This window comes from Pongo abelii, chromosome 9 (genome assembly GCF_028885655.2).
Source record: "Pongo abelii isolate AG06213 chromosome 9, NHGRI_mPonAbe1-v2.0_pri, whole genome shotgun sequence".
Lineage (NCBI taxonomy): Eukaryota > Metazoa > Chordata > Mammalia > Primates > Hominidae > Pongo > Pongo abelii.
The window spans coordinates 82,823,815-82,841,713 of NC_071994.2; the positions used below are offsets into that span (position 1 = coordinate 82,823,815).

Genomic DNA, 17,899 nt, shown 5'->3' on the forward strand with positions numbered 1-17,899 from the left:
ACTCCACAGTCAGTGGATGTAATAGACTACCACCGTACCCCATTGGAAGAAATGTCACGAAAGTATTCTGCCAAGAAGCTACCAAAAGGAAACTTAAAAATCAAATAAAAAAATGGTGTTGCATCTTAAGCATTATTTGGAGGAGCTGTCATTGCTCTGACTAGCTCGTATGAATTCTGGTCACATTTACCGTTTTAGCCCTGTGTGGATATAGGTATAGCTGGTTAACCACATTATTTATTTTATAAGAAATAAACTTGGTTTCTGTGACTCAAATATTCATGAACATAATTATCACTGGACATACTGACCATGTTTCTGGATCCTCAGGGTTGAATCTAGCCTCTGAAGAGTGTTGTCCCCTAAGGCCTGGACTACAGCGCACCCACTTATCAATAAGCGCAGGTTAGAACACTTAGCCAAACTTCTGCTGTGACATTGCTGCTTTTTGTTGTTGTTAATAACATGTACCATCTTAAAACCAAATGGCTGTCAAATGAACGTTTTTAAACAGATTTCATGGCATTTGGTATGTAAGTAATATATTCAAAATAACACCCTAACCACAGAAAGTATTCACACCCTCTTTTAATTTTTCTTTTTTTTCTTTTACTTTATTTTCCTATTTCAATGAAGGTAAAATAAATGTTTCCTAGATCACAAATATCATATGCATAAAGATAAAGTAGTTCCTGTAAACCATTTCTACATGCCAGTATTTCATGGCCTCATATGGAGAAAACACAGCCACTTCTCCAGAAGGTGACTCCACTCCCAAATGCCAATGCCATCTACCTCCTGACAGGCTCTATCAAGCAGCTGCTACCAAAGAGAGACCAGCCCTTGCATGTCTAAACTGGTTGCCAGTTTGTTTTTTCATTGAAATTAAGTGCTACCGTATTATGAGGCTGGATCTGTCAAGCCCTATGTGCAGACAGTGAACCAATTATCAAGTGGCAGGCGGCACCTGGTTGGCTACAGCAGCTGAGAGACTCAAGGCATCACACACAGCACAGCTTAATATGATTGCTTTCAGGGAGCTCAAAAAGAAGCAGATCAAAAGCAACAGAATGAGTCAACCAGCCAGGGCCTTAGCTTGGTAGAGTTTTATATTATACTCTGTGCTCTCCTCTTGTCTATTAGTTTATGAAAGCAAATCAAGTTAACTATTTAATAAAACAATTTTACTTTTAATAAAATTCATTGCTGATCAAATTAAATGATTAATGTGAAAGCAGTTTGAAAGCATAACACGCAATACACACTGATTTGTAAGCCTTGGATTAGGCTTGTCTCTGGAGTTGGGACAGGTGCCCCTTGATTGTCTTCATCTATAGGCTCTTCTCTGATGATACGCCTGGAGTCTTGGCAAGACAATTGCAAAAGAGTTAAAATCTAGTTACCATGGATTTATATACCAAATCTCATACAGCTCTGTAGTGAAGAAAAGTCAGAGTTCTTGCAGGAACTGAGTCTGTCCTGGGTAAAGTCAATTACTAGTTCTGTAATCTTTGCCAAGTCAGTTCTTTCTCTGAACCTTGGATTCCTCATCTACGTTACAGGTACAAATGTCTATCTCACATAGTTGCAGAAGAAATCATAGTGAAGCCTAGCATTTCAGAATTGCTCAGTCTATGTTAGTTCTGATCCCAGCTTCCTAAACTGTACACTACTACACCAATGTTCTAAGCCATTTGATAACCAGGAAGATGGGAAGGCAGCACTAGTCAAGGTCACAGCTGTAAAAATGCAGAGACGCCCAATTTCAACTTTTTAGAAATAGTGTCTATAAAATGTGTGTGTCCAATTCTTAAGTCATCTACCCCTTTCATAAAGAGGATTTGTATCATGTAAATTATCAAGATAAATTCTACTAACACGCAGCTGCTTTATCATCCATGTATCTTATTTAGGAGCTTTCTTCTTTCTGAATACAGTCATGTATTCAGAATGACGGGATATAGCACAATGATGGGATATAGTCTAAGCAAGGTGTCATTAGGCAATTTCATCATTGTTGCAAACCTCATAGAGTGTACTTACACAAACTTAGATAGTATAGCCTACTACACACGTAGGATATATGGTCTGGCCTATTGCTCCTAGGCTATAAACATATACAGCATGCTACTGTATTGAATACTGTAGGCAACTGTAACACAGTGGTAAGTATTTGTGCATCTAAACATAGAAAAGGTACAGTAAAAATATAGTGTTATAATCTTATGGTACTACTATCATACATGTGGCTTATAGTTGACCAAAACATTGTTATACAGTGCAGACTGTACAGTTTAAGAAACATACAGAAAGACATCAGCGAGCATTTTTTCCCTCGTCTTCTCGGAGAAGGATGAGTTTGATTGCAATGTTTCTATTTATCTATGAAAATTATGGATACGATCTTCAACCCATATAGAAATATCAATATTTTCCTATTAAGTCAGACACAATAGTATAAAAGCCATATATTTTAATTGATCTTTAATAAAAACACAAGGTGATGGTAAATTATTTTCTAGAATACTTATATATTTCCCTAGAATGTGAGCTCCTTGAAAGCACAATCTATATAGCACAAAGTCGCCTCATAGCATAAACTGCACATTAATTACCATAATAATGAGCTAATTAACAATTTGTGTAAATTAGATTACAAATTGGCTAGCTCTTTTTTTAAAAAAATAAGCTTTTTCCTTTTTCAAAAATAAGTCAGCATTTCGATATAAGAATAATATAATATGGACTAGAGGGAGAGGGCAATTAAGTTCAAATACATTTAAATAGATAGATACAAAAATAAGATAGATGGTAGATATGTAAAAGAAAAGGGAAGACTTTTGCTGACGGTAGAAAGCTGAGTGCCAACTAATGTATATGGATAAAGTGCTAGCATTTCAAAATCACCATTTTACACCCATCATTGGGAGAAAAAAAAAAACTGTATCAGGCAAGAATCATCAAAGGATGCTAAATCTAGGTGAAAATTCTCACGATAAACAGGGTATTTTTATGATCCTAAGGAATGTCCTCACCAGCTATTTATTAGTTGCAAAGGAAGAAAATAGCAATCATACAACAGGGGAAACTGGAAAATACCTTGAGCAGGTAGTCGAAATTAATATGACTAATGAGAATTTAGACATTATATGCCTCTAGATATGATACCCTGAGAAGGACAAAACATCACATAACCGGAATCTAATCATGAGAAAACATTAGATAAATAACAAATAGGGATCACTCTATTTAATAGAGGGGAGTATCCTCCCCTCTATTAAAAGAAAGGTATTGAAAGAGAGGTAAGGAGGCATTATAGCTAAATGTAATATCCAACTCAAGACTGAAAATTGTATTGATAGGGAAAAAACACTATCAAAGCTGAACTTGTACCATATGAAGAAAGGGGAATATAGAAAGTAAATTAAATAGGAATATTGTCATCATTATTAAATTTATAGAAGTTAATAACTATTGTCATTATTTAAGATAATCTTCTTATTCTTAGAAAACTATATTGATATCATTAGGGTTAAAGGTCTATAATTTCTATGATGTATCTATAAATGTCCAGAAGGTATACAGAAGTTATAAATCAAATATAGTAACATGTTGACAATAGCTTAGCCTGGGTAAAGGGTATTGACTGCTTTTTGTGCTACCCTTTTTTTTTTTTTTTTTTACACCTTTTCTGTAAGTTTAAAATTATTTACAAACCAAAAAGCAAACCATTTTCTTAAAAAAAGCATTGGGCTATATATAAAAAACAAGTGATTTATAATATGGATCACAGACTTTTATGGATGAACCTGCTCTATGGGGGATAAGTTGGGGGTAGGATAAAAAATGCCAGTGTCCTAATTATTTTAAGACTTCGTAAGCGGGTCATATTGTTATCTCCCACAAATCTTGTCTCATACTTTCAGAACATGATTATCGTTAGTTCTCTATCTGTTCTTAGAGTTATAGGTTTGTCACACAGGCCTCATAACTCATGCTTTTTCTCTGACATCTGACCCCTCGAATATCTTTTGAAGCCAGGATAATACAAGGCAGATGTTCTTCCAACTCAGAACAGAAACTTCTAGTACCTCAAACCACCTGGGCCTGGTGATATGAAAGAGGGAATCCAGGCCAACCTCAGAAGACCTGATAGGAAAGATCTTGGAGTCTGGATAAGATTGCTCTACCCTAAAAGTTATAGACATCTTATGCAAAACTGCATAATAAAATTTATGTCTGAAAATTAAATAATAATACAGTCTGATTTTTTTCTGGTATATAATAGGAGCAGATTGTTCAATAGGACAAGCAGAGGAGGATTTTTTGTTTGTTTCTCTTTTTGCTCCTATTTTGGGAATACCAAAGAGTTATTCTAAATCACTCAGGCGTGAAACAAATGACTGCGTGAAAATAACTTCAATTAAAAGAATAACAAAACCTGTGGGCTCCTGCTGGGGTACTAGTCTATTGTAAGAATCCCGCTATAGTTTAGTGTTTAGCATTCAGACCCTCAGTCAGGTGATACATATGAAATTGCTCAAGAACTTCATCTCACAATAATGTCAACTTTTTCTATATAATACAGAATGTCCAAGCTGGAAGCCACAAAAAAAGATGGCCAGCTCCTAAATCTGCAGAGGTGAGACTAGAATTTAGAGATTCATGGTCCAGCTAGAACAGATAGTTAATCTCCTTGTTCTAATTTGATAGCTCTGTCCTTTATGCCACTCAAACTGAATTTTGATACCTATGACAATTCTAATGCCATGAGGAAACACAGATACAAAAGGAGACAGTACCTATTAACTTATCTTGGGGTGGTTGGACTGAGTATTATGAGAGATAAGGGCAGGTAAACGATGAGTTGCTTTTTCTCCTCCATTATTATGCTGCCTAGCAAGGAGTTGGTGTTCAATATGTGCTTATTGAATGAAGCATTAAGTGAATGCAGTGTTGTGATACCCCTAAGCACCTACTATGCACCGACTGTGTGTTGCACTCTGCATGAAGTGCTCCACAATCCATAAAACACAGTCCCTGATATAGTTTGGATATTTGTCCCTGCCCAAATCTCATGTTGAAATGTAGTCTCCAGTATTGGAGGTGGGGCCTGGTGGGAGGTGACTGGATCATGAGGGTAGATTTCTCATGAATAGTTTAGCACCATGCCCTTGGTGCTGTCCTGGTGATAGTGAGGAAGTTCTGAGATCTGGTTGTTTAAGTGTGTGGCACCTTCCCTCGCCACCTCTCCTCTCTCTCTCTCTCTTTCTCTTGCTTTCACCATGTGATGTGCCTGCTCCCCTTTTGCCTTTTGCATGATTATAAGCTTCCCAAGGCTTCCCTTGAAGCTGAGCAGATGCTGGCACCATGTTGCCTATAAAGTCTGCAGAACTGTGAGCCAATTAAACCTCGTTTCTTTATAAATTACCAAGTCTCTGGTAGTTCTTTACAGAAATGCAAGAATGGCCTAATACAGTCTCACTAAAGGAGTTCACAGTTTGCTTAATAAAACACACAAGTAAAGAGATACTTACAATATTACATGATAAGTGCAACGGTGAAGAGGCAAACTGGAGATGCTACAAAACTTTGAAATTGAGACTGTAAAAAGAAACGGGCCTACATGTGTTGTAGTGTAGCCAAAATAAGCAATTCGTAGCAAAATGTGTTATCAGTTAAGACTGGAAGTTTTGGATATCATACTTATTTCTATCATGTGGCTATTTTTTTTTAATTGAAACTACAGGGCTATAGCATACTCCTATACATGAGGATAAGGTCAACTCTGAAGGGAATGGCTATTCCTATTAATACTATCAGACATCCTAGCAAAAACTGTCCTGCCGCAGAAAATGAACACTCAGAAGAAAGGTGTTACAGGCTGAATTGTGTCCCCACATATATGTGACTGTATATGAAGACAGAGCCTTTAAGAGGTAGTTAAGGTAAAATTACACCATTAGGATGGGCCCTAATCCAATATAACTGGTGTCCCTTAAGATGAGGCCATTAGGACACAGAAAACAGAATGGGGGATGACCAGGTGGGGACACAGTGAGGAAGCCATCTGGAAACCAAGAAGAGAGACCTCAAAAGAAACCAGTCCATTGATCTCAGACTTCTAGCCCCAGAACTGAGAGAAAATACATTTCTGTTGTTTTGGCCACCTAGTCTGTGGTATTATATTATGATGGCCCTAGCAAGCTGATAAAGAAGACTCCAGATTAAAATGAAGAAAAGTCACCTTTTCCTTCTGAAGCCAGGAGTTAGTTTGACTTTCACTCTGAGCTATTGGGATTTCTAATGCATTTTCAAAAAAAGCTGGTAAACTAGGCCCAGCCACTGGAAGCAGGTCAGGGGTGAGACACAAAGTCCGAGTGGGGAAGGCACGCCAAGCTGTGTCCTGGCTTGGGTCTGAGCTGTAACTTATTCCCTGCGTCGCACTTCTTTTCTGTTATGGTCAGACTTTCAATAAAATAATTATTAATATTATAACCTGACCTTTGGTTCTTTGGGGTGGTTTGCATCCTTTCACTGGAACAAGTGAAGAAGAAAAACTTCTTTGTACACTGGAGTTTCATTTTCATAAGGGAGGGTCATCAGGGAGCAGACAGCAAGGACAGCAAACCTGAGCAACTGGTGTTGAGCACACATGAGGCCCAAGGTGCACCTCTTACGTAGGAATACCTTAGAGGGAGAGGGGCCTAATTTCACGCAGACTAGAAGATCTCCTTGAAATTAAATTAAATGTAATATTATTTTCTACGACAGTTTAACAAATTCTGAAGTATGCAGTTGGCACGAGGAAAATGAGAGACATATTTTGACATTCTATACAGAATTCGATTTGGGAAGATGATTACAGTTTGGATATTCAAACTACTGGTAAAGGTGTCTGTGAGACAGTTAGATATTGAAATCCAGATGGTCTCCTCTTATATCTCTTTGGCATTTTACAATTTGTAAACTTCTTACATAGGTTTTCAAATTATTTGCCTCAGATGCTCTTTGTAAATAGGCATAGTGCTTCTGAGGTCTGCTTTTTGACATGAGATCACTTTCAGACGGACAGAGAATTTCTCATGCCTATATTACAGATAAACCATAAACTAAGCTTTCTCAAGGCCACACAATGTAAGATCTGGGACTCCTGGTCTAGTGCCCATTTCGTACAAAGTATATGCTCTTAGAAAATCCCCGAGCATCCAAAATTTTAAAAATTTATTTCAGGAAACAAGAAACATTCTAACACCATATTCTACAGCCATACTTCATAATGCTAATTTTGTTTTTCTTGATAATAATTTCTATTCCCTCATCCATTAATGGATCACTAAATGGTACTTAGAGTTTCGGTGAAGCAAGTCCACGTGCAACTCTCTTTTTTAAAACAAAAGTTTAGAATAGCCTTAGACTTACAGAAGTTGCAAAGATAGTACAGAGTTCACATATACCTCAGACTCAGTTTCCTCTACTATTAAAATCTTACATTGGTATAGTACATTTGTTAGAACTAATGAACCAATATCTATATTTTAATATTAACTAAACTCTATGTTTTATTCATATTATCTCCATTTTACCTAATGGTCTTTTTTCTGTTCCAGGATCCCATCCAGAATGTCACATTATAATTAGTTGTCATGTCTCCTTAGGCTCCCATTGGCTGTGCCAATTTCTCAGACTTTACCTGTTTTGGATGACCTTAGCAGTTTTAAGGAGGACTGTCAGATACTTCATCAAATGTTCTCTAATTTGGATTTTTTGCTGTTTTTCATAGTTAGATAAAGGGTTATGGCTTTGGGAGAGGAAGAACACAGAGATAAAGTACCATTCTCTCACCACATCATATCAAAGGTATATGTTTATCAAATGACTTATCATTGCTAATGATCACCTTGACTACCCGGCTGAGGTAGCATTTGTCAGATTTCTTCACTGTAAAGTGACTCTCTCCTTCCCCTCCTTTCCATACTGTACTTTTTGGAAAGAAGTTACTATGTGTAGCCTACATTTAAGAAATGGGGAGTTCTACACCACCTCCATGAGGGCAGAGTATCTACAAAAATTAGGCAGAATTCTTCTGTATGGGAGATTTCTATAACTCTTCTTATTCCTAAATATGAATATATTAACATGTTTTCATGTGTATTCAAAACATTCAAAAAAATTTTTTTTTAATTTTGAATATGGAACTATAAAACATTCCTTTTATCTAATAATGGGGAGGGGGAGACTTTTCAGGCATAGACATAACCAGGTTCCTTTTTGTAGTTTTTGTTTTGAAACACCAGATCAGGTTACTTTTCTGCTTAAAATCTTTCCATATCTTATAATCATCAAGATAGGATCCAATGCTTTTGGCTATATAAAGGGCTTAGAATTTTCTTTGGAGTATAACTTTATCTCCTGTCACACTCCTATACCATCCCACGATTCTGCCATCCAAAATATTCAAAATGTTTTATGTCTCCTGAACTCAGAATTGTCTCATACTTCCAATTTTTTGCAGGTATTCTCCCAGAATGCCATTTCCTCCCTTACCTATCCAGTGAACGTTTAGCCATCTTCCAAGCTCTGTACAACATTCCAGTTGGAACTTTTCAAACTCATTGTCTTCTGATACCTGGTTTATAAAGGCCTTAGACATCCCCATATAATCCCAGAAGACTATGTGCATAAAATGTTTCTGGGAATTATCATACTGGACTGCAACCTTAGCTTTATTTTCCCTCCCCCATTAGATAGCATGCTCCAAATGCACATGCAATTAATAAACAATGAAGTTATGCTATTAGAATATACCTTCCCTTATTAGCCAATGATAAAGAATACTCTTAAAATTTCCTACATATAGGCAGACTATTGCATACGCTCTTCTACATTGCTGATTTAGAAATAGAGTTTTCCAATCTGTACATTTGTTGTTCTGTAAAATTTGAACTCAACCCTAGGTCATGTGACTCTCAGCCTAGGACTCTGTCTACATCATTGTAGTGTTTCTCAGTTCATAGCACTAGGAAGAATATCTAACACAGATAGTGAAGATGTAATTTCCTGGAATAAAAGGAGGAAAATTTAAAAATCCAAAAGAATAAAAACGTCATACCAGAAAAAAAAACATGCAAGATTGTCTGAATCATTCCTTTGAATTATTGATAAGAAAGATACTGAGACTAAAATTGGTAGTGTTCATCTGACGATTATACCATTTATTAATGAAAAAGCTATGACCTAGATCATAAGGATTCTAACTCCCAACTAGAGATCTTGGAGTAGAATATGGAAAAGGTGCCAGTAAAAAGAATTGCCTGATTCCATTAAAAACATGTAAGACAAACAACTGTCTCATGATTAAGCTATTTTTTCTCTTACAGTAAATAGCTCAAAATTTCTGAGTTCTCTAGGGATAAATTTTGCATAACAGTGTAGGTGTACAAGTTTGAATATGTGAAGTAATTTTTCATTTTTTATTATCTTCTCTTCCTTTAAAAACAAAACAAAACAAAACAAAAAAACAGTACCAATCTCTTACATCAAGTCAGGTCAAATGTTGCCATAGTTGTCCTCAGGATTTTTGAATTATCAGATTCTTACTATCTCTAGGCCTTTGATTTGAAGACCTCTTTTTTGAGTACAATATATTATTGTTGTTTTGTTTGGTTTTTCCCCAAGATAGCACAGAGAATAAAAATTTTTGAAAGATATGTGCAAATCTAGATGTTGACTGCTTTCAAATGACTACCACTCAGAAGTTGGGGGTAGCCTCATTACTGATGGAGTTAAGGACACACTATTCCAAAATTTGGCACCATGGCATTTGAGGAAACAGCAGAAGCAAGAAAATTGCTCTCATTTTCTCCCCGGAGGCAGGTCCTAAAAGAATTTTCTGAATTTTCTCTGAAGAAAATCTTCATGCCATAGGTTTCCTTCCTATATCTGGAAGAAAATAACATTCTTATTGTCAAAGACTTAGAGACCCCAAGAGAAATCTGAACAGGCCTTGCCAAGTTCCTCCGAGCTTATTACATTAGATCACACCCTTTTGTCCTCCAATTAACATTGATATGATCATTTACTCTTCCTCAAACTTAATATAAAAACCTACAGTTTTTTTACTTCTTTAGGTCTTCATTTTTGAAGGCGCCTGTCTTATGTAAAATTAATGGCATTAGTCTGTTTTCATGCTGCTGATAAAGACATACTCAAGACTGGGTAATTTATAAAGAAAAAAGAGGCTTAATGGACTCACAGTTTCACGTGGCTGGGGAGGCCTCACAATCATGGCAGAAGGCAAAAAGCACATCTTACATGGCAGCAAGCAAGACAGAATGAGAGCCAAGCAAAAGGGGAAGCCCCTTATAAAACCATCAGATCTCATGAGACTTATTCACTACCACGAGAACAGTATGGTGGAAACCAACCCTATGATTCAATTATCTCCCACTGGTTCCCTCCCACTACATGTGGGAATTATGGGAGCTACAATTCAAGATGAGATTTGCGTAAAAACACAGCCAAACCATATTACTAATATTTAACAAATGTGTATGCTTTCCTCTTGCTAATCTGCCTTTTTTCTTGGTGCCTCAGCTATGAACCTAGATGAGAAAAGAAATCTCTTTTCCTCTGTATTACCTAAAAGTTATTTACATCTTATTTTTTTCTCTTAACCATAACTGATATTTAGTAGGACACATATGTATGGTCTAAATATTGTAGGTTGGTACATAGCTCCTGCTTCAAGACCTTTGAGTGGCCTATGCCAACTCTGGTTGCCTTGCCTAACCCTCTCTCAATACCCCATACCTCCTCATGATATAAGGTTAGCTCTAGAACCCTGAGATGGGAAGCATTCTATTGTAATTTGTTGATATCGCTACCATACCAATTGTTAGTATTTTTATTACCAACTATTCTCACAGCTGAATTCAACACTGAATTCTTTCAGAGTTGTTTTGACACTTCAGATTCTGAAATTATTTAGCATCTCTTAGCCATGATTTCTCAACCTCCAAAATGATACTTGCCTTGCAGTGTTGTGAAAACTAGTAATTTATGCAAAATACTCAGCACATAGTAGGTGCTTCCAAAAACACAATTCTTAAATACTAAAAAAAGAAGAAAAATGAATATGTATATCTTTCTTCATATATATGCATTATGTGAGAATACAATTTACTTACCAACTGAAATAGAGAGGTAGGAGTTTCAGAAAATCAGGGGAGAATGAGAAAGTTCTTTTATAGTATTAATAATATTTTATAGCTGTTATAGTTGTATATGGTACAGGGAGGACCTTTCTTTTCTTAAAAAATTAGTAATAGCAATTTAATGCTGAATACGATATGATCTACGTTTCCAAGGAATTTAAAATGTATTATATAGTGTTTTCTTATAACCAGCCAAATACATAATTCAGAATAAGGTCAGAAACTTTATGAGGGTTGAGTTACTTCCAATCGTTAGAACCATGGTTGGGCTTTGTCACTTCAATATTTACTGAGCATATTCCATAGAGCAGGCAATATACCAGGCACTGGGGAACATAAGGATGAATAAGACTATGTCCCTGACTTCAAGAAGCTCATCAGTTAATATAAAGTATAGACCTATAAGTTATTGTAGCAAAATGAGATAGATGCAAAATAATAGAAGTACTGTCTGAGAGATTATGAGGAAAGCTTCACAGAATAGGTGTACCTTGAGGAATAGGTGGAAGGGGAATTAGCCAAGTTTTTGGAGGAAAGGAAGACATTCTAAACATACTGGACTGTTTTTATGCACTGATGTGTATCAGAGAGCAATCAAAGCCACATTCAGCTCTTGTTCCCAATGTCATTACTCCCTTCTTTGTGTAGTTTTAGTTCCAGAGCTGGGATAATTTTTGGCATTTGACTTGCTCTGCTATATTTTTAAGCCTACCTCAGTATATTCATGTTCTTGTTAAATACAGTTTAACGGAATAGAAAAATATTTTCTGTAAAAATATTATCCCACCAAGAAAGCATACTCAATAATGAACTAAGCATTTCAGTTCTTTTAGTTGAATTTTTCTATTCAGATTTCATAATATACAGGTGACTATTAAAGCAATAACAATTATGGCCATTTAATAGTATTTTCTCCTCCTATTTCCTGGGGAAGGCAATTTATTTTCAAATTCATAAGCTGCAAATGGAGAGTTATTATTATGGTAATGGACTAAAATGCAAAACAAATGTGGTCATGACACGTGGAAAAACATTCCCACAATGCTACCCAGGAAAGATTTGCACTTCTATGGATATTAAAAATATATGCTTCTTTATCAACATGCTCAGTTATTTATTCCACACATATTTCCCAGTGCTTCTTGTGTGCTAGACATTCTGATACAAGGATGGAAATGCACGGTTCTGGACTTCAAGATTCTAGTTGAGGGAAGAAATATTAACACTCTCTCATGGGGTCATTTTTTAAACCTGAGTTCTGCACAAAGGGGATGGTCAGAGGGCTATTTATATTTGCCTAGTGATGTCAGGGAAGGTCTCGGAAGAGGTGAGAGCTGAGGCTGATGGAATAAGTGGAGTTTTCCAGATTAATACATATGGAGAGGGCATCCCAGACAAAGGGAACAACACCTGCAAAGGAACAAAGCAGAGAGTTATGCAAGTGCAGGCGGAGGGAGGAGAAGGAAAGAAGGGTTCAGAGAACTGAAACTGAATCTGAAAGTGGAGAAAGACGGGCCGTGTTTCAGGTTCTGAGGCCACAGAGTCACTGCTGTAACAATGGTTCTTTTAGAAAGATAAATCTTTGAAAACATCCTCTTCCCACGCCGTATTTCAGTCACATACTTTCAGGTTCAACCTGTCTTGTGTGAATTATTTACCTTAGAATAATCAAGAGGTAGCTACTGCATTTACCCTCTGGCGGTCCCTTAAGACTAACTTATTAGGAGGGCAAAGATGATTTCTACCTCGTTAACCACTGTACTTCTAGGGCCCAGGACAGCATGTGGCTCATAATTGGTACTCGTTGAAAATTTGTGGATTGAATAAATAAGAGGAAAAATTGATTACTGACCTAATATCATTATGGCTCTGGCAACTATTAGCTGCATCTCCTTGGGAAAGTGCTTGACATCACAGCGCATCATTTTCAACTGTAACATGTGTGTGCTACACTCCTCTTGATACTGTCAGGATTAAATTGGGTTGTTTATGTGAGAGTCAATACAAATGCCTAACCGATAAAACATCTTTCATGTGTAATACATGTTGCTTCCAGTCCCTTTTTTTAAAACCATTCTCTTTGTCTTATATACAAATTTAAATATCCTATTAAATAGCCAAACAAAGGAAGCAATCAAAATAGCAATCAAATCCGCCCTGCAATCCTGCACCTCCCGCACGCCTCACCAGCACTGGTCTATCACTTCCCATTTCACTGTTGAACATCTGGTAAAAATGATTTAAGTTCACTACCAACTTTCTAAAGGACATGCTTCAAATCTTAACATGCAGGCCTTTGCTTCTAAAATTCCCTTTGTAATGTTTTACTTTTTTAAATTTTATGATAAGTGGTCTTCTAATTGCCAAATCTACTCATCTTTTCTCTTACCAGAACTCTTAGCAGGAAGTTCTTTCTCTTTCCTTGATTTTCATGACATGTCAGCCTGTGGACCCTTTCCTAATTCTTGAGAAAACGAAAGCTTGTTGTTCCCTGCCTCTTCTTCTGTCAGCCCCTTAAATTTAGACACTTCTCAAAGCAGCATACTTTTTCTCTTTTTCCCCTCATAATTCTACATAGACTTGGTTTCACAGCTTTGTTCTAGTCTCCCAGTAGCCACTGACAACTAGCCCTGTTTTCTTCATAATGACTAACACCAGCTGCCCAGCATCCACTGACATCTCTGCATGACAGTGGGAACATTCTTCTACATCACTGTGGTAAAGACAAATCCTCTTACTGCCCCCTTTTCCAACCTGGTTCTCCTCTTATGTATATAAGAAAGGCGATTATCTTCCTCTTTGAAATTATAATCATTTTCTGGTTCCAAAAATTATTCCATTCCCACAGACTATTCACTCAATTTCGAGAATTTTAACTTTACAGCATAGTAGGGACTCTTCCGCATAGCCTCTCACCTTTCTCAGATAATTGCAACAGTTTCCTCCCAACTCCAATTTTTATCAGAATGCTATACTCTATAGCCAAAGCAGCTCTGTATAAAGCACAGATCTATTCATGTCATTCTCCAGTTGGGCCACATTTAATTGTTCTTGTTATTAAGAAAGAAAAAAAAAATATCCCCCAAGGCATTTCAGCCCTGCAGCCAAATCTTCGAAACACCTCAGGCAACCTTCCTTCTGAAAGTGGAGAAAATGAGAAGGCTTGCCTTCACCTCAATTCATTTTCCCTTCAGATACCTGAGTCCTGTAAGACTCATTACCGTTCCCGTGTGGCCTCCCACCTTGCTGACTCGGCCTCTGCCATCTCTTCTGCCTGGAATACCATCAGTCTCCGCCAGCTGCGCTTCCGTCACCACAGCCCAGATTCTACCTCTCCAAGGTTAGTCTGGGGTCTTCAGTGATATTTTCTAACACTCAACACATTAAACAAATTATATTTCTAACGTTTAGAGTTAGAAACAGTCTCCCTCATAAGTGTGTTTTATACCCATGCTCAGAAATAAGTTCGAGTGATGGTTATCTTTCGTTCATTCGGTCTGTTATTTTAGGCTGCTGCGTTATCATCAGCATTAGAGCAGGATCGTTGACTTTAGGTATAAGATTAGCAAGAAGGTTTATTACTTCAAATTAGACCTTCTGATGAGATTCAAATTCTCCCGTATAATTATTGCCAGCAAGAAATGATCCACCACCGTACATTTAATTGCGGTCTTATTTTTTTCAAGGGGGCTGTAGGGAGGAGGAGAATTACATGGGGAGATTGATTCATTGAAGTGAGTCAGGTAAACAGCGTTTAGTGCGGAGGGATTTAAAGGTTCATCCGTTTCTATTTATTCCTGTAACTTAAGAGCCCAATTAAGTATAATGGGTTAAAGTATTAAAAATCGGTTTGATTATCACTACTTACTCAGTGAGACACTGATTAAAGCTTAGGGAAAAGACAAGTCTATTCATAGAGCTGAGGGAGGGAGAAAGATCAGAAATGGTTTATGGGCAGTTTTCACCTTATATTTTCAAGGCCTTTAATGAGGGGAAAATAAGGAAATTGAAAAATTTGTTCTTCAAAGGCTGACCTAAGAAGTGGTGGAGGCAGTGACAATGCTGTGTTACTTTTAGGGTGTGACAGCATGTACATTCCAGTTGCCAAACATATGCCTCATACCAGCTTGCCCCATCTGTGCTCCCTGAAAGATAGTATCTTTTCCTGAAATAAAAACGTGCTTTCTTCTTTTCCTTGTCCCTCCTACCACCACTGAGTTGTGTCATTTCAAATTATTTTAAGCTATAAATTCTTTGGTGAAATTAGTTTAACCAAGATGTCAAAGTGACAAAACAGCATATTGGAAAGAGCACTGAATATGAAGTCACAGAGAATTGATCTCGAGTCCTAATTGCGCCTCATTCTTTCTTTCCTTCATTCATGCAAGAAATGTTTTATCAGCCAGCTATGGGACCTTGGCCAAGTCAATTAACCACACTAAGATTTAGTTTCCTCTTTGTGTAATATAGATATAATCACTATGGCTTGCCTGGCAGGATTGTTGTGAGGATTGCATAAAATTATTAAAGTGAAATCATTTGTACATTCTAAAACACTATGTGAATCCTCACGTTTTGATGCTGAAAGAATAGTAAAATGGGACACCTTAAGGTCTTCAAATCCTGTCTTGCTTGTGTACCGTTTTACGCAGTTCCACTCAGTGAGCATTTACTACATGGAGTATATATACTAGAAGCCTCAGGAATACATAGGAACACATAAGAATACATAGCAATATAGGTATTATGCCATGATTCTCTCCCTAAGGGAAAGGGAGGGGAGAGGGAGAAGCATTTACCCAGTGCAATAGCAATACAAGACAGCAGAAGCCAAGAGTTAAATAGTTGTTGCAGACAGTAAACATGTGAGTTTACAGGGAAGATGGTGTGGGGAAGGCTGCAATACTGCCTCATTGGACTCTCATGTCACTGAAGGGGACACAGTGTCCAAAGGGCTCTCATGGCTAGTTAGGACACAGCCACACAGCCAGCAGCTGATTCCACCTGGCTGCTCTCCCTGAGAAGTACCTCCAAGGTAAGACCCTGGAAATAATCACAGAAAAGAAGGAGCGATGAGTTCTGGACTGATGAGTTGATTGAAAACACAGCCCTCTAAGGGCGTGGGATAAGAAGGAGGCTCTGGCTTCCTTTGCAAATATACTACTCGTTCTTCCTCTCCATCTTAAGTCACTCCTTGTCCTGTTTCCTCTCTTTCATTCTTCTTATGACTTCTATGCTCTCATATACTCTATGCTCTGTGGTAGAAAAGGGGTGTTGAGTACACACAAAATAAAAGTACTTGTGGGTTCCAGAGGAAGATCTAGCTTACTCCACAGCTTACCCTTCAAAGCTTAAGACAACACACTGAGCGGGTCCCCTTAAACTCTCTGTACCTCCGTTTCCTCTGCATAAGGGGAATAATGCTTACATAGTAAGGAAGGCAATGCTTAACAAATTGACATTCTTTTGGCTTATAATAGGTACTTAATACATACCTCAATAAATATTACTATTTATTGTTGGTTGTACCAAAGAATACCCACTATGGGGTTGGGGGTTATCCTAAAAGCCTTTAAAATAACATTCTTTTTAACATAAAATTATAGCAACGCTTTCCCCTTACCTCATTTCAAAATGTGTACTTTGTATGAAATATCCAAAGTTGATCAGAATACTTAATAATTTTAAAACACATTCTATAGCATTTATATTCAATAAATCATATAACTGGATCATTTCCACGTTACTAATATTTTGATATTATTAGTTTCGTGGACCAAAAAGGGAGAAGTTTTTAGAATTGGTAGATCCAAAATAGTTACTCATTCTTTAAATGATTTTTTTCTAATAAAAGAGCTATTTTTTCTCTCTCTCGCTTTAGCTGCTAGGAAGCTCAGAGTCAAACCAAACTCTCAAATCCACCAGGTATTACCAGATCCCAGTTTTCTTTTCTTTGTCCAGTTTTACAAACCTTATTGAAAATTATTCTTTTTATAAGTTGCCTCACACACTAGCCTAATATCTTTAAGAGACCAACCTTAGATAACTGTCTATTACCCTCCATCCATACATGAACTGTATTAGGCTGTTCTCATGCTGCTAATAGAGACATACCTGGGACTGGTAATTTAAAAGGAAAGAGGTTTAATGGACTCACAGTTCCATATGGCTGGGGAAGCCTTACAATCATGGCGAAAGATAAAGGAAGAGCAAAGGAACATCTTACATGGCAGCAGGCAAGAGTGCTTGTGCAGAGAAACTCACATTTATAAAAACATTAGATCTTGTGAGACTTATTCACTACTATGAGTACAGCACGGGCAAAACTGCACCCATGATTCAATTATCTCCACTTGGCTTCACCCTTGAGATGTGGGAATTATTACAATTCAAGTTGAGATTTGGGTGGAGACACAGCCAAACCATATCAATGACCTAGCACTGAAAAATCCATTTTAACTGAGAAGCCATGTGCTATAATTGTAGAAAGAGTACAACCCAAAGAAGTCTAAATCCAAGTAACATGTACATATGCAAAAGAGTGATTGTTTGCAAAAAAAAAGATGGTTCTGAATTGATTTAACCTGAATATCATTTAGCCACTCATAAGTTATTATTTTTACCATTTGATTATCCCTCAAGACTATGACAGCTCTGGCATCCTCAGTTCGTAGTTCCCGAGG

The 17,899-nt window shown here is 37.1% G+C and overlaps 1 protein-coding gene across 3 annotated transcripts in view; it reads right to left on the minus strand.

Moving 5' to 3' along the window:
- Window positions 1–17,899, minus strand: part of TENM4 (teneurin transmembrane protein 4) — a 3,040,222-nt gene that overhangs the window by 2,100,959 nt on the left and 921,364 nt on the right. The gene's annotated exons all lie outside the window — the stretch shown is intronic.